The sequence below is a fragment of the Mustela nivalis genome (assembly GCF_964662115.1).
Source record: "Mustela nivalis genome assembly, chromosome: 1".
In the NCBI taxonomy this organism is placed as follows: Eukaryota; Metazoa; Chordata; class Mammalia; order Carnivora; family Mustelidae; genus Mustela; species Mustela nivalis.
In genome coordinates, this window is record NC_139020.1 from 58,398,776 (window position 1) to 58,413,468 (window position 14,693).

The following is a 14,693-nucleotide window of genomic DNA, read 5'->3' on the forward strand; positions in this document are numbered from 1 at the left end:
AAGAAGCCTAAAATCTGTGACCAACCCTGTAGCAATGAATATCTCTAATACCAGAATTCTGGTCTCGATATACCATTTCCCACTTAAAAACAAAACAAAGCAAACAAAAACAACAACTCAAAACCGGGGCCTGTTGGAGAAACAGTTAATTCAGGGTCTGGGGCAAGAAATGTACAAAATAAATCTAAAACATCTTGTCAGAAAGAGAGCAAGGGAGCTATAAAAGATTACTAAGTTATATCAGAAAGATTTGGAAAAAACTTGAAGAGACTCCTAATGGCCAAAGGCAGGACAATTGAGCATTTAAATAGGTAACTGCAATTTAGTAAAATCTCTCAAGCATGAGCAAAGAAGTGAACAGGGAGAGAATAGAAAGATGGGTGCCCATTCTAGCAAGACCAAGAGAGAAAATTTCATGTCAATTCTAGGGTTTAGTTTTCTACAGTAGATCGAGCTTAGTGATACGAATTGTGACTGTTTGCAAACATGATTCTAGGACAATCTATTAACCAAGGAAGATCAGAACAGCCATGAGTATGCTGAAACCTTTACCCAGCATCAGGGCAGGCTTATTGCTACTAAATCAAGTTTGAAGGAATGGTGAAGAATAAAAATAAAGTAATGTTTGAATTATAATCCATGTGATTTGTTTATTCAAAGTACCAGTTACATGCGAAAAACAGAACTCTGCCCCCATGGAATGGATAATCTAGGAAAGATTTTACATGCACACAAAGAACTATAATGTAAAATATTAAGAAATTAAGTGCCACAATGGCGATACAATCAAAATTCTATAGTTTTGTAGACAAGAATATCATGTCTGGCAATGGTGAGAGAAAAGAGTAGCATCTGAGCTGGTCTTTAAAGGATAAGTGGCATGTGATGGGCAGAGATGAGGGAGAATCAGGCTAGCCTGAGAAAGCAGCTGGAACAGGAACACAGCATAGGAAAGTACAGGGACTGTCTTAAATCACAACAGGAAATTCCAGTTGTCTGGAGGGGAAGGTATGTGATGGAGGAGTGAGAGACAAGTCTGGACAGATGGATTGGGACCCGGCAACTGGACAGGCTTTCATCATCAGTGTAAAGGTTTGGAATTTATTTTTATTAAGAGAGTCACTGGGGGCGCCTGGGTGGCTCAGTGGGTTAAAGCCGCTGCCTTCGGCTCAGGACATGATCCCAGGGTCCTGGGATTGAGCCCCGCATTGGGCTCTCTGCTCAGCAGGGAGCCTGCTTCTCTGCCTACTTGTGATCTCTGTCAAGTAAATAAATAAAATCCTTAAAAAAAAAAAAAGAGAGAGTCACTGAAAGTTTTTAAGTGGGATAAAGTCCTACCAGCTAAAGAGCATTTTACAGTACATGAAAGATATGTTCAAAGAAAGAGCATGCAGAAGCAGAGACCAGTGAGGAGGCCATCGTAGTCGTTGAAGAACTGAGCTGCCATGGTGGCAGTGAGGATGGAAAGGAAGACGGGGGAGCCAGAAAAATTGTGAATGAAAACTCAGAATAGATTTTGGATGAATGATTAGATAAGGAGTTGAGGAACTTGAAGCAGATAAGGATAACTGAATCTATGTGACTGGAAAGGGCTATGATTGGAGAAGAGAGAAATCTGTGCATCCTAAACTTGAAGTATGTTGACTGGGAGGAGCTGGACAATTGAAATGAGAAACTGGAATCAGCAAAGTGCTGGGGAGGAAACAATTTTCTGAGGCAGGCTCATAATGCAACTCCGGTGGGGAATAAATGAGAACTCAAGGGGAGTACAGAGGAAGAAAAGAAGGGAATCAGTGACAGGCCCTAAGGAGAGGCTGACATTTGGTGAGGGCAAGAGGAATCAATGGAGGGTAGGGCAGAGACCTAGTGCAAATTCTCTGGCATATGCCAGTCTCCCAGAGCTTGGGCTGCCCCCCAATGTAGATTCTATCAACCTACCCTTTCCATCAGGCACTACTTGAGAGATGGCACGCTGCAGAGCAGCCTTCACAACCTGTGATGAAAGACCAGTTTTTTCTTTCCAATTTGTCAGAACAAATACTTCTGTAAAATTAGTATGAATCAATCATGAAAAAAACAAATGATCAAGAGCTTGGATATTTTGGCAATGTCAACCTTCCGTGAAATTTTCTGAAAGCTTACTTTCAATTTCTGTACTTACATTGTGGTAAATATAAATACCAACATATCTGAGGAACTGACACCAAGACAGGATGCTATTTCCAGTTCTGTTATTAGCACTGTGACAACAGGCAAGCCTCTTAACTTCTCTGAGCTTACATTCCCTTGTTTGTAGAGTAAGACGATTACATTTACCCTACAAAGTCTAGATTGTATGGTGTTTAAATGTTCGTTGACACTGAAATGGCCTAAATTATCATTCTGCCATACTCACTTTCATGCCTAAGTGGGAAGGAGCTATTTTCTTCTGGGAGCCTTCCCCACCTCCTAATGTTTTGAAGTGTATTGCTATGTTTTGAGGCTGGAAGTCTGGTCAGGAAGGACTTCAGGGAGCCAGATTTTCTGCAAAACTATTCTGAGCTAACTCTAGTTGTTTCTAATCATGCCACATCAAAACCACAGGAAACCTAAGACAAAACCTTAACCTGAACCACGGGCCCAGTTTACATAACAGGATTCATGATTCACCAGCTCAGGATTCCAGGCTACAGTGTGCGCACTTCCACATGCCCCAGTCAACTTGAGATGGTCAGTGACGTTTATCATATCCTGTTCATCTTATATGCTAATGCCAAACATAGTGCTAGGCATACAGTAGGTACCCAACAATTCTTTCCCAAGTAAACAGATGAACGAATGTGAATGCCTCACATCCTTCAAAAGCCTTCCACACCCCAGACTGACACTAACTTCTGCTTTATTCAATGTCCCCTAGCACTTATTCCGTGAAGAAATTACCTGTTTCCTGTTATTTGCTAAAGGAATTGTGAGTTACATCTCTAAAATATGTCTATTTGAACTGAACTGTGTCCTTCCTCCTCCCAATTCATATGTTAAAGCCCTAACTCCCAATGTGACTATATTTGGAGACGGGACTTATACAGATGTTTTCAATCAAGGTTAAGAAGAGTAGTAACAATGAGGCCTTAATCTAATAGGGCTGACACCCTTAAACGAAGAGGAAGACATTTCTCAATCTCTCTCTCTCATTCTCCCTGCACACCACAAAGGAAAGGCCATATGAAGACACAGCAAGAAGAGAGCTATCTGTAAACCATTAAAAGACTCCTCACGAAACAGAATTTGCCAGTTATCTTGATCATGAACTGCGAGAAAGTAAATTGTTGCCTAAGCCACCCAGTGTGCAATGTTTTGTTATGGCAGCCCAAGTAGACTAATACAATGCCCTTCCCTGAGTTTTCTCATGTACGCATTCGATGATGGAATGAAAATAGGTCAGTAACAGCAAGAAAACAGGAATATTCACAAATACATGAAAACTAAGCAACTCTTAACAACTATTGAAACAAAAAGGAAATAAGAAAAAAATTTAAAAACATCTCAAGACAAATGAAAATGAAAACAAAACAGCAAAACCTGTGGGATGCAGGAAAAGCAGTAATAAGGATGTTTATAGTGATACATGGCTGCATTAAAGAAAGAATCTAGAAAAAGAACTAGAAAAAGAATAAACTAGGCTCAATGTTGGCAAAAGGAAGGCAAAATAAAGGTCAGAGCAGGAAAAGAGATAGAGACTAGAAAGACAATTATAAAGATCAATGAAACCAAGAGGATAAACAAAATTGAAAAATCTTTAGCTACACTAAGGAAAAAAAACGGGGAAAACTCAAAATTACAAGTGAAAGGAGACATTACAACTGATAACACAGAAATACTAAGGATTATAGGAAACTACTATGACCAGTTATGTGCTAACAAATTAGATCAACTAGAAAAAATGAAATAAACTACTGGAAACATATAATTTCCCAAGACTGAATCCTGAAGAAATAGAAAATGTGAATAGACTAATGATGAATAAGGAAATGAAATCAGTAACCAAACATCTCCCAATAAAGAAAAGTTTAGGAACTATCTGGCTTCACTGGTAAGTTCTACCAAACATTTTAAGAGTTAATACCAATCCTCACATTCTTCTAAAAAATAAAAAAAAAGAGGGATCACTTCCAAACTCATTTTTCCAAGACCAACAATATCCTGATATCAAAGTCAAACAAAGACACCAGAAGAAAATTACAGATCAATATCTGTGATGAACATAAGTGTAAAAATCTTCAATAAAATATTAACAAACCAAATTTAATAGTACATTGAAGGAATCATACACCATGATCAAGTGAGATTTATTGATGAAAAGTTCAAAAAATGTAAATCAACAAATATGTTACAACCCATTAATAAAATGAAGGATAATAATAATGTGAACACCCCACTGTATGAAGAAAAAGCATTGGACAGAATTCAACACCCTTTTATGATAAAAACTCTCAACAAGTTGAGCGCAGATGGACTGCATCTCAGCATAATAGAGGTCATCTCTTACAAACCCACAGCTAACATCATAATCAATGGCAAAAAGCTGAAAGTTTTTCCTCTAAGAGCAGGAACAAGCCAAGAAGGCCCACTGGCACCACTTCTATTCAACATAGCAGTAGAAGTCTGGCCAAAGTAATAAGGCAAGAAAAAGAAAAAAGACATGGAAATAGTAAAGGAAGAAGTAAATTTCCTCTGTCTGGAGATATAATATTATATATGGAAAACCCTAGACTCTGTCAGAAAACTATTAGACTAATAAAGAAATTTAGTAAAGTTTCTGGATATACAATTAATACACAAAAACTAGTTGTGCTTCTATACACTAACAGTGTACTATCCAAAACAGAAATCAATAAAATAATCCCATTTATAATAGCATCAAAACCAATAAAGTATTTAGGAATAAATTTAACTGAGGGGGTAAAAGATCTGTACCCACAAAAACTATAAAATATTGATGAAAGAAATTGAAGATGACACAAATAAGTGTAAAGATATTCTATTTTTATGGATTGATAGAATACTGTTAAAATGTCCATACTACCAAAGGCAATCCACATTTTCAATATAATCCTTATAAAAATTCCAACAGTATTTTTCACAGAAATAGAAAAAAACAATTCTGAAATTCATATGGAAGTACAAAAACACCTTGAATAGCCAAAGCAATCTTGAGCAAGAACAAAACTGGAGACATCACATTGCCTACTTTCAAATTGTACTGTAAAACTATAGTAATCAAAATAGTATGGTATTGGCACAAAATCAAACACACAGACCAATGGAATAGAATCAAGAGCCCAGAAATAAACCCACACATACATGGTCCATTAATTTTCAACAAAGCTGTCAAGAATAAACGATGTGGAAAGAGTTGCTTCAATAAACGATATTGGGGAAACTGGATAGACACATGCAAAAGAATGAAAATGGGACCCCTACCTTATATCATATACAAAAGTCAACTAAAATATATTAAAAACTTGTAATAAGACCTGAAACCAACTCCTAAGAGGAAAACACAGTAGGTAATGTCCTTGACATTGGTCTGGCAATGTTTTTTTTGGATTTGACACCAAAAGCTAAGGCAACAAAAGCAAAAATAAGCAAGTGGGACTATGTCAAACTAAAAACTTTCTGTACAGCAAAAAATACAAAAACAAAACAAAACAAAAAAAAAAAAACAAAACCATGAGCAAAAGGAAAAGGCAACCTGTGAAATAGGAGAAAATATTTATAAACCACATATCCAATAAAGAGTTAATATCCAAATTATATGAGGAACTTCTTATAATTCAATAGCAAAAAAACCTCACATATCCCAATTTTTAAAATGGGCAAAGGACTTGAAAAGACCTTTTTTTTTTCCAATAAGACATCCAAGTGGCTAGCAGGTACATGAAAATGCTCAATGTCACTAATCATTAGGGAAATGCAAATCAAAACCATAATAAAATATCATCTTATACCTGTTATGACAGTTACTACAAAAAGAGATAACAAATATTGATCAGGATGTGGAGATAAGGAACCTTGTGCACTGTTGGAAGGAATGTAAACTGGTACAGGTACTATTGAAAACAACATGGAGGTTCCTCAAGAAATTAAAAACAGAACTACCATATGATCTCTATATCTCATTTCTGGGTATGGTCTAAAGGAAACATCATTATCTCAAGGAGTTATCTGTACCGTCATGGCCGTTGCAGCATTATTTTTCATAGTCAAGATCTTGAAACAACCTGTCCTTTGAAGGAGGAATGGATGAAGAAAATTTAAGACACACACAGACATGCGGAATATTATTCAGCCTTCAAAAAGAAGGAAATCTTGTTATTTGGAACAACATGGATGACTCTGGAGGGCATTTCACCAAGTGAAATAAGCCAGATAGAAGATAACACACATTATTACTTATATGTGGAATCTTAAAAAAAAAAAAAAAATCAAACTAATAGAACTTGAGTAGATTGGTGGTTGCCAGGGGCTTGGAGAAATTGGTGAAAAGGCATATTAACTTTAAGTTATAAGATAAATAACGTATCAAGATGTATTGTGTGGTGACTATAATTGCTAATACTTTATTGTATAATTGAAATTTAGGTAAGAGAGTCGATTTTAAGTGTTCTCATCACCTTCCACAAAGGCAAATAAGTAGCGTGATGCATGTATTAATTGTGAGAATCCATTTACAATTTGTTTATATATCAAACCATCACTTTGTATATTTTTTAAAAAAGATTTTATTTGAGAGTGCAAGTGAGCATATGAGTAGGGGCAGGGGCAGAGGGAGAGGAAAGAGAGAATCCCAAACAGATTCCTTTGGGCACAGAGGCAGATGCAGCCTGATTCCACCACCTAGAGATGGAGACCCGAGCCGAAATCAACAGTTGGACACTCAACTAAGCTACCCAGGTGCCCCCATTTTGTATACATCATCATTTGATCAATTATACCTTGATAAGACAAAAATAATTTTAGTCCATTTCCCTCATTATAGAAAGATAGATATGAAGGACAAGAGAGGTGTTAGGAGATTGAAACCGCAAATAATTACAAAAACAAAACCCAAAATACTTGTAAACCGCATGGCTGATAAAGGGTTAATAACCAAAATAAACTGGATGCATTGCTGTTCTTCAGTAAATGGAGGGATGAGAATCTTAAACATATTGAAGGTTCACCAACATCATCCATTTCCTTCCTCCATTACAACAAAAAATAGAGGGAGAAGTGATTTTTTGTAACTGGCATCTCCAGTAGGCTTTAGTATTTAAATCTTGTGCTATTCTACTGCCCTCTGCTGGATCTGCGATACTTGTAACCTCAAAGCTAGCTAATTTAGAGTGGCAGCAACAATGATCATTATTATACTAGCAGTGGCATTAAAGGTCAAGCACTGTGCTAAGTGCTTTACATGTACTATCTTATTCAATCCTCTTAATAACCCTATGGCTAGAAAATGTTATTCTTATAGGTGAGGAGCCTGGAGGTTCAAAGGCAAGCAAACTAAGTTTTTACACAACTAAAGTAAGAGCTCTGGGAATTAAATACTAACTCTAGAGCCCAGATCCTAGCTATCTCCTGTTTACTAAATATAAACTTTCATGCTTACCAACTGTACTGGAGATAAATCTGGAAAGGTATTGTCATTTGAGACCTGCTGATTCACTAATAATGGAATCAAGAAAATGACTTTTATTTTAAAAAGCACAAATAAATATCTTCTAATTTTTCCCTCTCGAGCCCTAAAATAATTTCAAAAAGGAAAATTTACTCAATTTCTTAGGGCTTCCCAAAGTGTGATCCGTGAATCTCCTGCATTAGAATCATGTGAGTTGCTGGTTCAATATGAAGAATCCCAGGAACCAGGCTGTACTGTACAGGTAGAGAGGACAGGACCTGTTACTGAGACACGGCATGTGTTGCTATGTAGGGGTGGACAGAAGGAAGAAGAAAGATGATTCCTAGGATTTTCTGCTTAGTAGCTGTATTGGTAGTAATGACATTAACTGAAATGGAAGATTATTAGAAGGTAATGGGTTTTTATTGGCAGCAGCTCAGTTGTGGTAGCTGGTGTTTGGTAGTGGATATAAATCTGGGAGTTTTGGTTTAGACATGTTAAGTTTGTTATGTTTAAGAAGTAGCCAAATAAAAATGGAAAACAACAGAAACTACAAAGGAAATAATCGAGACCCAATTTTTGATTCAGAACTGTATTTAAGAACCATGTTGGATCATGTTTATCTAATTGCAGTATAGTACCTTGAAACCCTAACCAATGAAAATGGCCAGATCGCTTCCAACTTCTGTTACTACAAACAATATAGCAAAGGCATCCTCCCACCTGTCCCTTACAAAATAGTAATAATAGATTGGTCCTTGTCCTCAGTTCTTGACAACAGGGATCCTAAAACTCCTAGAAATTTCTAAGTGATAAGAGCACTAAGAGCATCTTTTGTTCTACTGAGGTGATTCTGGGTCGGTTCCTGGTTGGCTGCTGGTCACCAGAAAGACCAAGCCATGATTAGAAGTTTGGAATTTTCAGTACCATACCTCATCCTCCAGGAAAGGGAGACGGACAAGAAATAGAGTTGATTGATCATGGCTGTGTGAGCACATCTTCACAAAAATCTCAATAGTAAAGGATTCAGAGAGCTTTGAGTTGGCCAAACACATTCACACTAGGAGGGTGAGGCACTCCAACTCAAGGACAAAAGTTCCTGCGCTCAGGGCCCTCCCAGTCCTTGCCCTATGTATCTCTTCATCTTCATCTGTTCCTTTAATAAACCAGTAAACGTGCTTCTCTGAGTTCTGTGAACCCTTCTTGCAAATTAATTGAATATGATTAATTTTAATTTTGTAACTAAATCAGACATAAGTTATAACCTGGGGACCAATCACTTGATATTGGGATCTGAAGTATGGTGGGCACACATTTGTGGGACTGAGCTCTTACCCTGTGGGTCTGTACTATCTCCAGGTAGTGAGAATGGAGTTAAATTGCAGGATACTGAACTGTTATCACAGAAAACAGCTTGGTGTGGGTAAAAATCTCTTCACATTTGGTGACTTGAAGTGTTCTACATAAGAAACACAGGTGGAAAGCTGAGTTTGTCTAATACATCCCTATAAAGTCTTCTGCAGCCATTCCTTTGATTATACACACAGGAGTGTGTATAATTAGATGAGGTACTACCAGATTCTTTCCTAAAATGGCTATATCGGTCTACACTCCAGCAGTCATAGGGTTGGTTCCAATATCTTCACATGTCTTTGAACGCCTGTCATTATCCAACCAAATGTTTGCCAACTAAATGGGTATAATGAAGCACCTTGTTTTTAACATCTCTCTGGTAAGTTTATCTTAAATATACTTCTTAGCTTTGGGGGTTTTTCTCCTATAAATTGCCTATTCATACATATTTTCTCTTTTTAAAAAAATTAGAATTCCTGGCTATGGACTTTAGTCAATCTGCAAGATGGCTCACAATGACTCTTGCTTCACAGCATTCACATCTTTGTGTAGGATAGGGCTGGATAGGGCGGATCTGTGTAAACAACTGGATATTAAGGAAATTACGCTGTATAAATTCTCAGAGTAGGTCATAAAAGATACTGTGGTTTCTGCTTTATTCTTTTAGATGACTTCCTCCAGGAGAAGCCTGCTGTCATGTCAAAACATTCAAGAAAACTTATGGAGAGGTCACAAGTTGAGAAAATAGCTACCAGTTAGCACAACTTCCTGGTCATCTGGCAAGAGTGAGTTGTTTTAGAAGTGGATCCTCTAGGATCTGAAGTCAAGCCTTCAAATATCTGCAACCATGGCCAACATGCTGACTGCAACATCATGAGACCCTGACCCATAAACAGGGCTAAGTCACTTCTAAATTTCTAACCTACAGACTGTAAGAGATAATAAGCGCTTATTATTAAGTCATTACATTTTGGGGTAATTTGTTATACAAAAGATTAACTGACATCCTGATTGTTACTCTGTTGTTGATTTGTAGATTTCCCTGCATAGTCTAAAAAGATGAGTCCCCTGTCAGTTTTACACTTTATAAATATCCTCGTCCAAACTACCATGTCTATTATGTTTGTCTGCATTGTCTCTTTTAAATAAATCCATAATTCTGATATAGTAAAATTCATCTATTTTCTGCATTCTGGATCATGCTGGGTAGGGTTAAGGGCTGGTGTTTAAGACTTCTACATCCTAGGTTACAATATATTTCCTACATTTTCTTCTACAAAGTTTTTAATTTCACCCTCTATAGGTATTTTTATCCTACTTCTATACTCTCATCAGACCAGGTTTACCTCAATTCAGATATATATAATTTTTTACTGCAAGAATATGCTCCCTTGTTTGAACGTAGAAAGAGTATAAATAATAAACACAAAGCATTTTCCATCCAGTAGCTTAACAAGTAATAAGCTTTACCTATGAATCAACTTAGTAGAATTCCTTCTAACAAGCCTATTTTTCTTACTTACCTAATACTTTAGGAGAATCTAGGCTTAAGTTGCTTGGTTGTCTCTCCTTACTGCAAATAGAAGTCCAAATCCTACAAAATAAAGTACATTCTCTAGACAACTGAATTTTGCAGAGGGCTTTGGGAGCTCTCAAAAGTCATCTTCACACTATCATGTATTTCCAGGTTAAATAATTTATGTGCAAAGGTCAGAATAAACATTCTACCACTTGGCTTAACTGAATATATCTTGAAACTCATGTTTTAAGAAACATAAAGACTTTTGCCTCAGGATGTAGAGACATGTAAAAAGTATTTCTTTTATCCCTGCAGCAAAAAAAGAACAAAAATAGTTTCCAACTTAAGACTTTATGTGATTCCATAGGAGACCTAAGGTTGCCAAGTAAACAACTGATACAAAGTCTTCCCTTCAGGAAAAAGGAGAGGTGACACAAGCCCACATGAGGTAGTACAGTTAATATAGCTGGCAAACATAAAGGCAGACTCCAGAATGGCAGAATACTGCGAACCCTTGGGGCCAAAGATACTGTGGGGAGTCCACATTGTCTCACAGGCTCTTCTTCCATGAACTCTACCTGGTACTCATAGAAAGATCGGGAGCCCTAAGAAGTATCCTCTGGGGTGCAGACCAGGGTAGGGGAACAACAGCTCTGCACAAGGGGCAGAAACACCACCAAGACCTTTCCCTTCTATCTCCACTGTAGAACAAAATTCCTTCAAGAATACAAGCTATCAAACTCAAAAATAAATAGTAAGTTAAGTATAAAGAAAGTAATTGAATCTGTATTTAAAATTTTCTAAAAACTCTCAAGCCCAGATGGTTTCACAGAAAAATTCTAATTCTATACCGTATCTTCAAGAAAATGGAGGAGGAACACTTCTCAACTCATATTGAGGCTAACATAACCATAAACCAAAATCAAAGACATAAGAAGAAAACCACTGACAATATACCTCATAAACAAGATGTAAAATTCATCAATAAAATTTCAGCAAATTGAATCCAGCAGTATCTAAAAATAATACATGGTTCGCCTGAGGAATGCAAGGCTCTCTTAATAATGAATGTAACCTCTAATACAGACATAACACAAAATACTGTATGATTGTTTCAACAGATAAAGACAAATTTGACCAAATCAAAGATTTATAATAAAAACATAGCAAACTAGAGACAGAAGTGAAATGCTTTAACCCTTGAATATGGTTAAGGTTAATATAGGTTTAATATGGTTAAAAGGTTAATATGCCTTAACCTTTTAATAAAGGGCATATACAACTAATATCCTACTTAATGGTGAGAAACTGAGTGCTTTCTCCCAAAGATCAGTAATAGGTAAGAGTGCCCACTCACATTATTCCTAATCAACACTACTGGAAATCCTACCCTGATGAATGAGATAAGAAAAATATTAGATACACAGATTGGAAAGAAAGGAGTAAAACTATAATTGCAGAAGAGAGGACTATCTATGTAGAAAATCTAAAAGGACTTGCAACAAACATTATTAAATGTTTATTATTAACATTTATTATCAACATTATTAAATGTTGAATTAAAAATGTATTTGGCGGGTGCCTGGGTGGCTCAGTGGGTTGAGCCTCTGCCTTCGACTCAGGTCATGATCTCAGGGTCCTGGGATCAAGTCCCGCATTGGGCTCTCTGCTCAGCAGGAAGCCTGCTTCCTCCTCTCTCTCTCTCTGCCTACTTGTGATCTCTGTCAAATAAATAAATAAAATCTTTGAAAAAAAAATATAATCTATAAAAAAATAAATTTGGCAAGGATGCAGAACACATCATTATATGAAAGTCGGTTGTATTCTTATGAGCAATAAACAACTGGAATTTGAAAATAAGAAACCTAGCAGACACCACCTTAACCAACTGCTTCTGGTGGTATTCTTCCCCAATTTTTTTTGAAGATTTTGTCAGAGAGAAAAAGAGAATGTGTACACAAGCAGGGGGAAAAGCAGGGAGAGGGAAAAGCAAGCTCCCCTAAGCAAAAAGCCTGATGTGGGACTTGATACTAGGATGCTGGGATTGTGACCTGAGCTGAAGGCAGATGCTTACCCGACTGAGCCACCCAGGCATCCCTTTCCTCAAAAAAAAATTTTTTTTTTTAATTTAGTTGACAGAGAGAGAGATCACAAGCAGGCACAGAGGCAGGCAGAGAGAGAGAGAGAGGAGGAAGCAGGCTCCCCGCCGAGCAGAGAGCCCGATGCGGAACTTGATCCCAGGACCCCGAGATCACGACCCGAGCCGAAGGCAGCGGCCCAATTTTTAACCTCAGTCCAATCATGAGAAAACATCAGGTAAATCCAAATTGAGGGACACGGGACAAAATTTCTGACCATTACTCTTCAAAAGTATCAAGGTCATGAAAGACAAAGACAGAAACTGTCCAGAACAGAAAAAACACATTAAGTGGGAAAACTGAGGGAATAAATGTGAATAAAATATGCAGTTTAGTTAATGGTATGGTATCAATGTTAATTTCTTAGTTTTTGTTTTTTAAAGATTTTATTTATTTATTTGACAGGGAGAGATCACAAGCAGGCAGAGAGGCAGGCAGAGAGAGAGGGGGAATCAAGCTCCCTGCTAAGCAGAGAGCCCGTTCCAGGGCTCGATCCTAGGACCCTGGGATCATGACCTGAGCAGAAGGCAGAGGCTTTAACCCACTGAGCCACCCAGGCACCCCAATTTCAATAGTTTTGATAAACATATTAAGGTTATATAAAATATTAATACTAGAGGAAGCTGAAGGAAGGGTATACAGGACTTGTGATACTTCTGTAAATAAAAATTATTTCAAAAGAAAAAGTTAAAAAGAGGAAAAAGACTATTACCATTTGCTACTATTTATACAAATCAGACATTAAAGAATACCATGAAGTTAATATAAAAAGTAAACTGGTTGCAAAAGCTTTTAAGATTGTCATCCATAATCTAACTTCAATTTCATCAAAACTACCCACTGTTGTCATAAAACTCCTATGAACTTATAAAAACACATTTATATCCTTAACAAATCCATTTTTGTTGTACATATTAAAGATCCCTACAAAGATTTCAATTGGAAAAAAACATGAAACTTGGGATGCCTGAGTGGCTCAGTTGGTTAAGCAGCTGCCTTCGGCTCAGGTCATGATCCAAGCGTCCTGGGATCGAGTCCCACATCGGGCTCCTTGCTCAGCAGGGAGCCTGCTTCTCCCTCTGCCTCTGCCTGCCATTCTGTCTGCCTGTGCTCGCTCTCTCCCCCATCTCTGATAAATAAATAAAATCTTAAAAAAAAAAAAAACATATGAAACTAAAAATGTTTGACCACCAAAATTTTTATACTACCCAGTAATGACTGAGATAAATATGACTGATAACTTAAAAAGAGTTGAGGTTATCTGTACTTTTGGTAAGTTAGCTTTGGGAAAAAATGTGGACAGTGTGATAATATCTAATAATGGATATCATTTAGACTGAAGGTACTAAAAAATAGAATATATCAGTAAAATCAGGATGGAAGACTAAATTAAGAAAGGAAAAGAGCTTGCTGGCTTTATGAACAAGCAGGATACCTGAAGTATATTAGAGGATGATGCCCATGTTTGTGTCTCCATATTACACCATATCAGACAGCACCTTAACACTACCAAGTCATTATCTCTACTAGGGAGATATCCTTGCAATACAAGAACTGACTGACAATTGGAAAAAGGAGGAAAGTAAAGGGGCACTGAAAGTAAGAAGAGTATTCTTGAACGATGAGAAGAGAAAAAAAAAAACCAACCAAGGTTCCTTAAAGGCAAGGTTAGCCACTCCATTATGTGCAGACTGGAAAGAACAGGGACAAGAGGCAATGAATAAAGAGAATGTTCTAATGGGCATTCTGGCCCTACTCCTTGGCTGTCCCACAACAGAATGCATTTGGCCTTTCTGAACTCCTACACCCAGATCTACACATTGATGTGATATAACAAAGAGATCCATTTAAAGGTAATATTCTACTATGCAATCACAAGAGGAAAAATATTCCTGAATCTTTAATATAAAGTCATTTTGGTGGTATCAACTTACTAAAACAATCAGGAAACAAGGTAAGTATTAGCACATTTCCGGCCACACAGTAAGTGCTTCATAAGTATTAGCTATTAGCAGGTAGGAGACTTGGGGAACAAGGGAGG

At 37.2% G+C, this 14,693-nt stretch overlaps 1 long non-coding RNA gene across 1 annotated transcript in view; it reads left to right on the top strand.

The window, feature by feature from the left end:
* Positions 1-10,250, top strand: part of LOC309867267 — a 117,511-nt gene extending 107,261 nt beyond the window's left edge. Inside the window, exon 4 of the long non-coding RNA XR_014313085.1 lies at positions 9,663-10,250. This is a non-coding gene — a long non-coding RNA (uncharacterized lncRNA). The remainder of the gene's footprint in view (positions 1-9,662) is intronic.
* The last annotated feature ends 4,443 nt before the right edge of the window (positions 10,251-14,693 follow it).